The sequence below is a fragment of the Mustela erminea genome, chromosome 4 (assembly GCF_009829155.1).
Source record: "Mustela erminea isolate mMusErm1 chromosome 4, mMusErm1.Pri, whole genome shotgun sequence".
Classification (NCBI taxonomy): Eukaryota; Metazoa; Chordata; class Mammalia; order Carnivora; family Mustelidae; genus Mustela; species Mustela erminea.
In genome coordinates, this window is record NC_045617.1 from 11,126,351 (window position 1) to 11,140,546 (window position 14,196).

Here is a 14,196-nt window from a genome sequence, read left to right on the forward strand (position 1 = left end):
AAGTTTTCATAAAGTTTCAGGGAAACAAGTGACATTCTATCTTCCCAGTGTCAAAGAGGGGGATCTTGAGGTTGTGCTTTCTGGTTAATGGCTGGAGAGGGGGTAGTGAAGTGGGGTCCAGAAGAAAGAGAGACAGTTAATTTCCCACTGGAGATTCCCAAGCAGGGACACTATTATAGCAAGAGTTTGGCTTCAAGTTTGCATGTTAGACCAAAGTGGTACATCTGCTTGCTATCAAAGCCTCCCAGATTATCGTTTTGCTTTTTCTTTCTCCAGCCCCCTCCCCCACAGCTGCTAGAAAAGAGCATGTTCTTTCCTTGTAGTCTATATCTTTGGAACTTGACATCATTCCTTTGCCTTCTTTGGCAACATAAACCCAATAAAGAAGGGGGGGGGCAGAGGAACAAATCTTTTTCTAAAATGAGATGAGAAAGATTTTTGAAGAGAAGAAAATCCATATTACTCTGTATGAGGAAGGCCTTCTTTTTTCCTGACTCCATCACTTCTTGTTTTCTACATCATTTTTTGTCTTACTTATCAAGAACATCTGACACCATGGGAAAATTGTCTCCTTCAAATTGTTGGTACACAATTTTCTTCCGAATTAGTTCTAGCATTAGAGGCCGCCCCCCCCCTCCCCTCCCCACCCTGCCCCACGCTGGTGCATTGGACCCAGGTCCTTGCTGCTAAAGTTCTTTAAGGGAGAAATATCACTGCACCTCCCTGGGGCTTCCTTACTCCTTGCTGCCTGGCTTCTGCCTCCCCTCTTCAATGGAAACTTCTCCTTTAAGGATCACCACTCATCTCTTCATTGCAAAGTCTGTGCTCATCTTCCTAAACTCCCTGCCACATTATCGTTTCTCCTTAGAACCACCTCTCAAAATAAATAAATAAATAAGTAAATAAATGAAACCCCCTCTTCCCCTTTTACAAAGCTGCTCTTTCTTCTTTACCTTTTGCTCTAGAAAGCTGGATATCCCATGGTTTTCACTTCTTCTTTTTCTCACCCTTTGGCAATTCCATCCATGCCTATGATCTGAGCATTTACCTCCCCATCTCTAGAGCTGACACTTCTGTGCTTGTGAGCTCTTGCTTCCTACCTGTCTGATGAGTATCTCCAACAAATTGTCTTATAAGCAATCCAAATTCATGATTCCCAACTGAACTTGTCTTCTTTTCCCCCCAATGTCTCATTCCTCTGTGTTCCCTATTTCCAGGATACTCAGGACCATCATTGATCATACCTTTAACCTATCTTCTTTCCATTTCATTCCCCTTTTCATTACCCTACTTAGGCACTTGGTACCTCTTGTCCAGATTGCTGTAGTAATGAAGCTAATGTTTTTTCCTACATGTCCCTCTGATCTCAAGCATTGCCATAGTTCACACACTAGAGATGGGTCTTCTAAAGTCATAGCTCTGATTATGCTACTCTTCCTGCTCAACAACTTTCAGTTATGGGTCTTTATTAACTTTCAAGGTAAACATTTGGGCCATAGCTTTTAATATTTTTGAGGATCCTATCCCACTGCTTTTTTAGTTTTATCTCCTACCACTTGGCTAAAAACTGAAATGTGTTATATTCCCTTTCCATGCTTTATGTTTCTCTGCTACTTTTACTCTATTTAGTCTATTCTCTCTGCATTTCTCTAATCATTTCTCTAATCATCTAATCAGTCCTGTCTAACCTTTAAGGATTCTCTCTCATGAAGTCTATGTGGCTCATCTAATTCTCCTTTCCATCTTAGAACACCCATTATGGTTTACACTGACCACTCTTGGCATTATCACAGTTCAACTTATTTTAAAACAATGGTGTTCAAGTTTTCTCTCCTACTACACTAGGAAATAGGGAAACTTATCTTCTGCATTTTTAAATCTCCTCCAGCATATAGCACACAACCTTCCTTGCATAGTAGGTGTTCTATTTGTTGCAGAAATGGAGTCCATCTTGATTTTTCTTACCATACTTGGTTAGCAATCAAAACTACCTTCATCTCCTTCTTTCTCACTCCTCCTCCTTCCCCTGCCCCATTTATATATAAAACACAGACTGCTACCATATGGTGCCTTTCTAATCACACTCTCGTGGGAGAGGAAGAGACATGTTATTACAGACTACTGATCCTTTAGCTGTATGAAATGATACTTCTAACTTAAAAGCAGATAGTTGAATTAAAGTTTTGTAGTTTTAATATTCTTTCATTGTATTATTTAACCTCCTTTATCAGGAAGTTGAATGATAGGCATGTACCCTACAGATTGCATTAATTTAACTTTGCAAAGATTTTAATGTGAGACATCCTTTAACAAACTGGAAAATCAAAAGCCTGTGGTGAATAGGTGTACTTCGTGAAGGGAAATTACTTTCTTTTTACTTCAGTATAATCAATGTTGTGGCAAGGAAAAAAAAAAATTAGGCACTGAAAAAAAATCTGAAAAAAAGGTCTAGGTGAGGAATAAAAATTAAAAGTAGGAGAAGCCAAGAGACAAATTGTTCTACATAATAAGCAAATGACAGACTTCTGGTACTGACCAAGATGGAGTAAGTCTACTACTGTTATCTATCCCACTGATTAAAAGTCAAACCTCTGGATGGAATACAAAAAGTCAATTACCTGAAGACTCAGAGAAGTAAATAATAGCAGTCAGGCAAAGGAGGGAAATCAAAACTCGAAGAATGGCTAGTACTGGTAAGTTCCTAATTTTTTTCTCTCTTTTAGGTCTCAACTTTGATTCATGGAAAGACAACAGTCTGAAAGGTGAAACTATACAACAGATATGAGGAGCAAAACCCAAAAGAAAGCTATCTTTCAGGTCAGAGAGCCAGGAAAAGAGGCCTCTGAAACTCAGAGAATGTAGGACATGATCCCTGTTTTATTGTTCATTTCTTTCTTTTCCTGGTCATGCCTGAGCCAACCTCAGCCATGGTGTTGCATTACTCAGATGGTCATGGTGGTATGTATCTAAATCCCAAAAGATAAACCATCTCTATGGTCAGAGAATCTGGGAAAAGGGGCCCCCATATCCTGGAGAGAGAGAGAGAGAGAGAGAGAGAGAGAGTATGTGTGTGTGGTTTGTTCTCTTTTCTTCCCAAGGCTGACTCCTACTGGTACCACCCCCCACGCAATCACTGAACACAACAATACAATACTCTGAGGCTTAAAAACCAAAGAGAAACTCATCGCTCATTATTTTTACCAAAGTAGCTGGTAAAAGGTGTCTTTAAGAATCAAAGAGTTGGGGAATTTTTGAGAAAAGTCAGCTAGAGAGGAATATCCTCTAGTTATGAGGCATAAACCAACACAAGTCCTGAAATCACACCCGAGTTTTACGTGCAGAACAAACCCAAAGAATAGCAAAGCTTTTGAAAGCTAAACTTCATTGGAACTACCACCTACAGAAGATAAGAAAGAACTTACGTTCTGAACTTCACTGAAGAGACTGACTTCTCAAACAACCCAACCCAAACCTGACATTTGCTGGAGGATTTTTACAGGACCTAGAGTTTCACAACATTATATCCAATATGTCCATAAAACAATATATAATTGGGTGCCTGGGTGGCTCAGTGGGTTAAGCCTCTGCCTTTGGCTCAGGTCATGATCTCAGGGTCCTGGGATCAGCCCCGCATCAGGCTCTCTGCTCAGCGGGGAGCCTGCTTCCCCCATCTCTCTCTGCCTGCCTCTCTGCCTACTTGTGATCTCTCTCTCTCTGTGTCAAATAAATAAATAAAATATTAAAAAAACAAACAATATATAATCACCTGACAGATAAAGAACCAGGAGATATGACCAATTCTCAAGGGAAAAGATAATAAATGAACCCAAATCCAGAAAGACTCAGATGTTGGAATTAACAAATAAAAAATTCAAAACAGCTTTTATCACCATCACCACGATGGGGTAAAGGAAAATAGCCTTGAAATGAATGAAGACAGACACTCTCAGCAGAAAAATCAAACAATTAAAATGTAACCAAATGGAAATTTTAGAATGAAAATATATAATGTCTGAAACAAACAAATATTGTATGGCTTAGCAGAATGATGGTGATGCAGAAAAATAATCAGTGAACATAAACAATAGAATGAAATTACCCAATCTGAAACAGAGAGAAATATCAAAAAGAACTGAAAAGAGGCTCAGGACTGTATAGTATAATAGAGAAACCTTTCACATTTATGTCATTGAAGTGCTGGAGAAAGAGTATAGTAAAAGTACAAGAAAAATACTTGAAAAAGTAATGACTGGAGACTTACAGCTTTGATGAAAGGTATAAATAAACAGATTGAAGTAGTTTAATACACACAAAATAAGATCAACTCAATGACATACAGGCCCAGACACATCCTAATCAAACTGTTGAATATTACACACAAAGAAATAATCTTGAAAACAGCAGAGAAAAAAGGATGGGTTATATATAGGAGGTACTTGTGGATTTCTTGTTAGAAACTGTGGAGTCCAGGGGTGCCTCGGTGGCTCAGTGGGTTAAAGCCTCTGCCTTCACCTCGGGTCATGATTCTGGGGTCCTAGGATTGAGCCCCACATTGGGCTCTCTGCTTGGTAGGGATTCTGCTTTCTCCTCTCTCTCTCTGCCTACTTGTGATCTCTCTCTCTGTCAAATAAATAAATAAATAATCTTAAAAAAAAAAAAAAAAAAGAAAAGAAAGAAAAGAAACCGTGGAGTCCAGAAGACAGTGGAACAAGGTCGTTAAAGTGGGGGAAAAAAAAGAAGTTTCAACCCATAATTTTATGTTCAGGAAAAAAAGCTCCTTCCAGAATGAAAGTGAAATAAAGATATTCTTAGCAGCTAAAGGAATTCTTCAGGGCCAAAGGAAATGCTGTCACCCAGAAAATTGAACATCAAGAATGAAAAAAAAGAACAACAGAATTGTTAAATACCTTGGTAAACATAATAGACTATTATTATCATTTTAGGTTTAAAAGATATATATATAAACGTTGGGAGCAAAACCTATACTCTTTGTGATGTGATTTTAAATCTATGTAGCTGTAATACATATAAAAAGGATACCATAAAAGGAAGAGGAAACAGGGACCCAAATGGCTAAAAGCAATAAAATACTAACTGATATTAAGTGACTTTAAACTGATATAAGTAATATTAATTACTAATATATTTAAGTGAACTATGAAAAAGCAACTATTAAAGAAATAGTGAAAAAAATGACCTAAAATCAAACAGATAAGTCAAAATAAAATACTTTAAAATAGTCAAATATACAAAAGAAGACAGGAAAGAGGTGAGCAAGCAAAAAATCAAAGAGCTCTAGAGAAAAACAAACAATAACATATAAGTTTGAATTAAAATACGTCAATAATTCCAGTAAATGTAACTTGTTTAAATAAACCAATGAAAAACAGGGATTGCTCAATTGGAGAAAAATTCAAGACTCAAATATACTATGCCTATAACAAACCCACAAAAAGTACAATTTCATAGACAGATAAATAATTAAAAAGCTAGAAAATGATATGCCAAGCAACAACAAAATCAGAAGACACATGGCGGAACTATAGTAATACCAGACGAAGCACCGTTCAAATGATTAAAGGCAAATGTTACATAATGATGGAGGGGTCACCTCATCAAAATATGTAGTACTTCCAAAAGTGCAGGCATGCACCTAACAAAGTTTATGATATATGAAGCAAAACTGACAGAGCTGAAAAAAGCAACAGGGAAATCCATAACTATAGTTGAAGACTTCAGCAGTCATCTTTCAATAATTGATAAAACAAGTAAATAAAAAATCAGCAAGATTACAGAAACCTGAGAAACACTGTTATCAACTTGAACAAATACATATTCTAAAACATTCGACCCAATAGCCATATAATACACATTTTTTTTTCAAGTACACACAGAAACTTCGCCAAATTAGACCAGGTTCTGGGCAAAAAACCCCTCCTTGAAATGAAAGAGTTAAGATCATTCAAAATGTGTCCTCTGATTATAATGGAATTAAGATAGATAACAACATAGGTGAGACATCTGACATAGCCTCAAATACTTGAAAATCTCACAAGATACTTGTAAATAACCTATGGGTCAGAAAGAACATCTTAAGGAAGTTCAGAAAATATGTTGAACCAAAGAAAAATGAAAATACAATGTGAAAATATAATTTGTGGGGTATCCCTAAAGTGGTGCTTAGTAGAAAATTCCTATCATTAAATGCTCGTGTTAGACAGGAAGAGAGATCTGAAATAAACAATCCAAGAGCTAATATTTTTTTTTAAATCGACAAACAAAACCTAAAAAACCAGAAGGTGGACGGATTGAAGAGCAACTGGAGAGCTCATGCATCTCTGGTAAGAATCCAAAATGATGGAGCTGCTTCGGTGAACATAATGGCTGTTTTTTATAAACTTAAATCTATATTTAACATGTGACACGGCCATTTCACTCCTGACTTAAGGGAAAAACAAAAACAAAAACAAAAACATCTATGTTCACACAAAAAACTATACATGAATTTGTATCACAGCTTTCTTCATAATTTATTTCCCAAACTATAAACAGTTCAAATATTTTTCAACTGATTTTATAAGTTTCCTGGGGCTTCTATAACAGAATATTATAAAATAGGTGGCATAAAACAACAGACATTTATTTCCTCATGGTTCTGGAAGTTAGAGGAGTCTAACTAACCCTGTTGGCAGGGCTGTGCTCCATTTGAAGGCTCTGAGGGAAAATCCTTCGTTGCTTCTTCCTAGCTTCTGATGGCTTTCAGAATTCTTAGTGTTTTTCAGCTTGTAGATATATCAGTCCAAGATCTGTTTCCATTTTGACATGGCTTTCTTTCTCAAGTCTCTGTATCTAAATCTCATTTTCTTTTTCTTACAGAGATACTGTCACTGGACTTATGGTCCACCCTAATCCAGTGTGGCCCCATTTTAACTTGATTGTAACTGCTAAGACCCTCTTTCCAAATAAAGGTCACATTTGCAGATAATGGAGGTAGGAAGTGGAACTCATCTTTTATGGAGATGTAATTCCACTCACTACAATGGTAATTGGATAAAAACACTGTGGTACATCCATCCAGTGGAATATTATCCAGGAATAAAAAGGAACAAACTACCAGTACATGCAACAACACGGACAAATCTGAAATGCATTACATTAATGAAGAAAAGCCAGATTCAAATGTGGCTACCTATTATATGATTCCATTTATATGACATTCTGGTAAAAATAAAATGGTAGAGAGGAAGAACTGATCGGTGGTTGCCATGGATCAGGGGAAGAGGGAGGGTTTGATAGCAAAGAAGCAGCATGAGGGAACTTTGGGGTTATGTTTCCTGTTTCTTGTGTCCTGTTTGGTGTAAAGTTTAAACAATTCCATTTGTTAAGATCTATAAACTGTACGAAAAGAAGAGTAACTTAGAAAATAAGTTCAGGGGCACCTGAGTGGCTCAGTGGGTTAAAGCCTCTGCCTTCAGCTCAGGTCATGATCCCAGGGTCCTGGGATCGAGCCCTGCATTGGGCTCTCTGCTCAGTGGGGAGCCTGCTTCCTCTTCTCTCTCTCTGCCTGCCTCTCTGCCTACTTGGGATCTCTGTCAGATAAATAAATAAAATCTTTAAAAAAAATAAGTTCAAAATGAAAAGTATATGGACAATTTGGAGGGTATGTAAAACCAGATGTTCAAGGAAAATTGCAGTTGCAGCTAGGTGGGACCCGCTATAAAGGATGAAAATTTAAGACAAGCGAGCTGTGGGAGGAATACATTTTTAGACATCTCATTGATGGTATGCAGTGTGATTGCTGCCTCCACATCACCAGAAAATGTCGATTAAGATCGCTGCTGTTCACAATTACATTTATGTTTTGTTTTGTTTTTGGAATTAAAAAACTATAGATCCAGGACTTAAGCAAGGGCAAGTTTCTTTTTTGGCTATAAAGTAATCAGAGGCCAGAAAGAGTAGAGATAATTTTTAATGGTAACTGTCTTCAAATATGATGCACAAGTTAGGTATGGGGAGTGCGGAGTTAGGAAGACAAGTTCCTACACGCAAGAGTGTGGAGTATACACCACCTACGTACACATATTTTCAAAAATCACTTGAATGCTTTACTTTAGACAATTGAGAAAAGAACCAAAACCTAAGATGTAAAAAAGGTAATTTCATGGTTTAAAAGAATCTGAAGAGCGAAACTCAATCATTATAAATTTAACTTGATTTTAGTGTGATTTTAAAACCTTTGAAAGAGAAGTTATATAATGTAAAACTATAATTTAGTGAAGAAAATGGGTTTAAATTTTATGTTTAAATCTATGAACAGCCAGAGTTAGAATGCAGTTGTGAAGGAGTATGGTTGTGGGTGGGAACTGGGGGCGAGCAGAAGCAGGCAGACAAAACAGATTGCTTCACACTTGACTTCAACCACCTTCGAAATAAGGGTAAGCCATTTTTAATTGTTTGACTAAAATATATTCTACCTTCTTCCTTTTTCTTTTTTAAAGATTTTATTTATTTTTTTATTTATTTGAGAGAGGGGGAGAGCACAGTGGGAGATAGAGAGGAAGAAGAAGACTCCCACCAAGTAGGGAGTCAAGTGCAGGTCTTGATGCTAAGGTCCTGGGATCATGATCTGAGCTGAAGGCAGACATTTAACCCACTGAGCCACCCAGGTGCCCCTTTCCCTTCCTTCCTAAGAAAAACCCAGTTTTGTTCAGAGTGGCAAATGACCCAGACAAAAGAAACAAAACAACCGAAACAACCCTCTATTTCTCAGCTTGCTTGTCAGAGGAAGTTTTGTGGCACGATTCTAGCCAATGAAACACAAGAGAAAGCTCATTGCAGGCTCTGGGTAAGTTTTACTACAGGGCTATAAACACCTGTTTCTTCCTTTCTGTTCTTCTCTCTCTTTCTCTCCTTTTCCTCCTCCTTCTTCTCCTCCCGCCACCTTTCTCTTCCCCCTTTGCTCTTCTGTCTTCCTGTTGGGAATATGGGTGGGAGGGCAAAGATACAACCCTCCTCTAGAACATGGTGGCCTCGGTGGGATGCACATCTTATGCTTAGGGCAACAGAGCAGAGTGAGGGGAGGAGTCTGGAATACGGATAACCCTGGGGAGCAGCTGAACAACCTTGTACTTCTATGTTCTGACTTCCTGTTCTGTGAGAACAATGAGTCCTGGTCTGGATGATTTTCTATTTCAGGTAACTGAAGCCAGCCCCCAACGAAAGATGATTTTGAAAGCATAAATCTAACCACTAATATAATCATAAATAAATATATACTTACCAAACTATTAGAGAAGATGAAGGCAGCAAAATATTGCCTAAACAATAACAAAGATATCCAAAAGACATTAACAAAATAATAAATGATGAAACAATTCCACATATACCACAGAAGAAAAATATATATGTGTATATGTATAACATATAAGAAGAAAAATAAAAGTAAAATAAAATCTCACTATAACCTGCTTACAAGAGTTGCTTGTCAAGAAAGAACTATCAAAAATGTAAAATTAAGTGTTCATCAGATATTTATTAGGGAAACAACAAAAGAAAGCAGTACGAGGTACCAGAATTAATATCAGGCAAAATGGAAGCTAAGGTAACAAACATTTAACTGCAGAAGTTCTTTTATTTTGATAAAAAATACAATGAATTACAAAATGTCCTTTTAAGAGCCATCTGCCTTAACTACACATTTATCAGTCAACATTTCTCAAACGAATAAAAGATAAATTGGTTAAAAGACTGTTGAGAAAGCCTTTAGCATGCTCTTTTTGGTCTTCAGACATTGTGAAAATAAAAAATACATAATGACACAGAAAATGTAAGTAATACATTTAATGAGATTGAAGCAATCATTATATATTAATGTGAGAATACATGTTCTTTTTAAGGGTTGAGTACATTTTCAAAACTAAAAATTATTTAAAAATTACAAAATCAATAGGTAATATACTTTGACCTTTATTCCAAAGAAAATGAAACTACAAAATCAGAGCTGTTTGGTGCTGCAAACCAAGCTTAGATGATCAAGAAAAATACTCATATTATAAACATATAGAATTGTGAAAAAAAGGGTCCTTCAAAATGACAAACTTTATTATTCCCAAATATTAAATATGCAGAATGAAATACTATGATTTTCACCTAAGGTGAAATTAAAAGAGATGTAACTTTGTACTTCTGTATTTTAGGCATTTTCTACCAATAAGTACTATATTCATGATACATGATAAACAGTAATTGGTGATAAGAACAGAAAACCGAACTGAGTGTTCAGTATGAATTAATTTTGTAAGTGTGTGTGCATGTGTGTGTGTGTGTGTGTGTGTGTGTGTGAATTTATAGAGAGAAAAGTTTAAAAAAATATGCTACGATATTAAGAGTGGTTATCTTAGAGCTGAGGATATTTCTTCAGTTTTCTACAAAGAATGTCTATCGTGTCTACAATTAGGGGAAAATAAATATTAATAAAAAATTAAGCAGTCATTGGAAGTTTCCTTTTGAGATGGCATAAGAATTCATGCTTAACAGCATCTCCTCTTTCCAAGTATGTAGCAACACTAGTTCAAATATTTATGTATACATATTTTAATAGATATGATATATGTTTATTACATATATGTGTGTATATATGCTTATATATACACATATATTTTTAAAAAAGAGAATAGAAAATAAATAGCTGGGCTCAAAACACATTAGTAACTTAAGATGCTGAGTGAGGTTGGTATACAAGTCTAGAAGCCAGAAAATGGGACAGATGACTAAGGGTTTAACTTCTGTGGGAATGATCTAAATGTACTCCTTAGGAGACAGGCCAGGTAAACCACTGATTAAAGCCTCGGGCACCTCCCACTCCCACTCCCATTCCCAAGACAGGAAGCTGGACAGAAGTAGGCAGTTGGGCATTTTCTACCAGTAAGTACTATTATCATGATTCATGATAAACAGTAAAAGGTCCAGAACTTACTGCCTGGTCCTTTAGTACTAAGAAACAGAGATGCAGCAAGACAAACACATGAACTTACATTCTAGGAAGGAGTTGGGTGGCCAGCTGGACTGGAGGTTGCATCTGGGATAGCCCCAGTGCCACTATGGATTAGGAGCCCAGGACTATCACAAATACTAGGCTGGTGGTGGTGGCTGGGGTGGGAGGGAGGCAGGAAGAAGTGATCAGAAAAGTTCTGGAGAGGATGGGAGGCTTGGTTAATGAAAGGGGAAGGAAGGAAGAGGCAAGACAGAAGAGAGAGAGAGAGAGGAGGAATAACAGGCAATTTCTTACTTGAAATTCCTAGACACAGGAAGAACTCTAATGCAGAGAAAGATCCAATAATATCAGCCATCAGAACTTGGATTCTCTCCAGGTGAATTGTGCAATGTATGTAGAAAGAAGGCCTCATAATTAACTGGAACTTCTTTCCTCATAATTAACTGGCCATGATCAATGTATGTAAAAGACATGGAACCCAAACCAGTTAATCTAGGCATCCAAAGGCTGTGCTGGGGAGGCGTTTGGTACAGAACCATAATTTAACACAGATAGATATGTATTATAGGTATGTTATGCATGTAGTACAATTTTACAAATAACATATAATAATATATAATTTAATTATATATTCATATATAATTTAATTAAACATTAAATCATATATCATAAATCATACATTATAATATGAAATCAAATTATATATAATATGATAATATCTATAATATATAACTTAATTATACATTCATGTATAATCATATATATTCATATATAACTAAATTATATGTTTACATATAATTAAACATTTAAAAATTTAAAAATCTTTGTATCACCTATTAGGGAAGATGTCAATAGTAGTTAGCAAGGGAGAATATTGCTGCATCAGTTTAGTGATCATATGACTCAGAATGACATTCAGGCTCCTAGAGATTGTGAGGCTTAATGATTTAACAATATTTTAAAACATCAGAGGTCCCAGCATGACACTGGAGTATCTTAGAATCTAAGTACCACCACAGCCTAGGGTGAGAGGCCTGTAGGGTTCAGGGTTCACCCTGGTGCTGCTTCCTGGAGCACTCCCAGGGACACCGTGTAATTGGGGTCAGTTTGGACTTTGCAACGCTAAGAGGCTATGAAGCCTCTAAAGTTCTGGAAAGCCACCCGGTGGTACTAGAGAACAATCCACAGAGTTGTGCCCCTGCTGGACCCTCTGTACGCTTCCTTCTGGAGTGCTCCTCCCCAGCTTTGGCTCTCACTTCCCATTTCACTTCCCTCTCAGACTCTCATCGTGGCCAATTCTGTTTGCTGTTGTGGCCGTCATGTTACTCAGAGGCCCCTGAGCTCATGGTTTCAGTTACAACCCCTTCTTTCAAGATCTTAGATCCCAGGGACTGGCTGGGAAGGGTATTATAAGGACACCATCAGAGCTGTCCTTCTAAACCATTGTCCATAACACTGTCCTTTGATTTTCTTATACCTGGAGGTGGCTCCCACCTCCTGAGAGACACTTCTTGGTGTTTAATTAGGATAGAATGTCCCTCTCCTTTATGTGGGTCTTAATCTAGGCATAAGAGGGCCTACTTGTCAGTCCCAGGCTATCTTTGGTAGAATCCCCTGAGAGGTAGGAATCTTCAGGAATATAAGTGTCCCCTCCCATACCCAGACTCCATATCCCAGACTCCATATCCCAATGCCAAGATACAGAAGAGTGCGTACAGCTGTCTTCCACCTTCACTAAGGACAGAGCAAGGAAGAAAAGTTCTAATTTGCAGGAAAAAGAATTCTAGTCAGATTATAAGTAACAATTCCCACTATTGAAGATTACTAATCTTTGAAAGACTGATGGGAGCATTTTTTTTAAAAAAATCAATAGGCTTCTCATATGCCAGATAGTCTTCCAGGGGCCAGGGGTGCAGAAATGTCTAAGAAACAGTCTTAGTGGCCTCATTGCCGTGGCTGGGTGATGGTTTCCCAACCTCCTCCTATTGATATTTGGGTTCAGATAAATCTTTGTGATTGGAGGTTATTTTGGACATTTCAGGGTGTTAAACAACATCTCTTCCTTCTACCCACCAGATGCCAGTAGGAGGCCCTCCCCCAGTTGTGATGAAAATGTCTCTAGACTTTGCCAAATGTCCCTTGGAGAAGGGTTGGGGAGCACAGCTGCCTGAGTTGGGGAATCACTCATTTAAGAATGTATTAAAATCCGTGAACCCTGATTTTTTATTTGAGCTGGTGTTAGGGGAGAAATAGTTCTCTTCATGATACTTTTACATTGCACGGATCTACGACGTAGGTAAAAGAAAAATGGGGAGGAGGTTGTAGCCTGATGGGACCCCAGAGACTTACTCCTGGTGGGCAGGCTTTAGTTTGCCCCTACAATAAGGTACTAGCACAAGGGCGGGTGTCAAAAGCCTGTAGTGATCAGTCGCATCAGTGTAGCATTAAGGCCCAAGAAGGCAAGCCGTGAAAACAAGTCCTAACTGGCATCAAATAAAAGATTTTTAACCACATGGAGCAAATCATTCTCTGGGCTGTGCCAGGAAGGAATCTGGAAGGGACACAATTATGGAGATTACAACTAGAGAGATGATTAGAGACTTGGGGAATTCTTTTTTCAAGGACTTGCTAAGGAAATGGGACTGTAATTAGAAAGGGAAGTAGAATGAAGGCCTTTTTTTTTTTTTCTCCCTCTCTTTTAGGTCAACTAAAAAGCTTCAGTAAATATATAACAAGAACCTACGAAACTTCCATATCAGTGGGAAAATGTGCTAACTTCAAAAATCACTAATGAATACATCCTAAAGCAAAGTACTGCATTTGAAAATCAGTCTCTCCGTTACCTGTCAAGTCCAGACCTTCAGGAGTTTAGGTATAGCCTGGAATAGCAGTTGACAAGCTATTGAAATGAAAATTCTGAATAAAATTAAGACAGCCCATTAGCCCAAATGGGGGAACATTGTAAGAGTTCATGGATTTGTGACTGTTAATTTTTTTTTTTTTGTCATTGATATTCTTACTTGGAAAAGTAGAGAAAGTAATTTTTGCATTTTTGGGTGTAGGGGGGTTATAAAAACCCAAACTGAGATCTGAGGTTTTTATAGTTTGGCAAATTTCAAAGATATGAAAGCAGAATTTTTGGCACTCGGGGATTGAGAGGCAAATGACATCATATGGCTTAAGGGAAATAGAGAGCTAAAAAC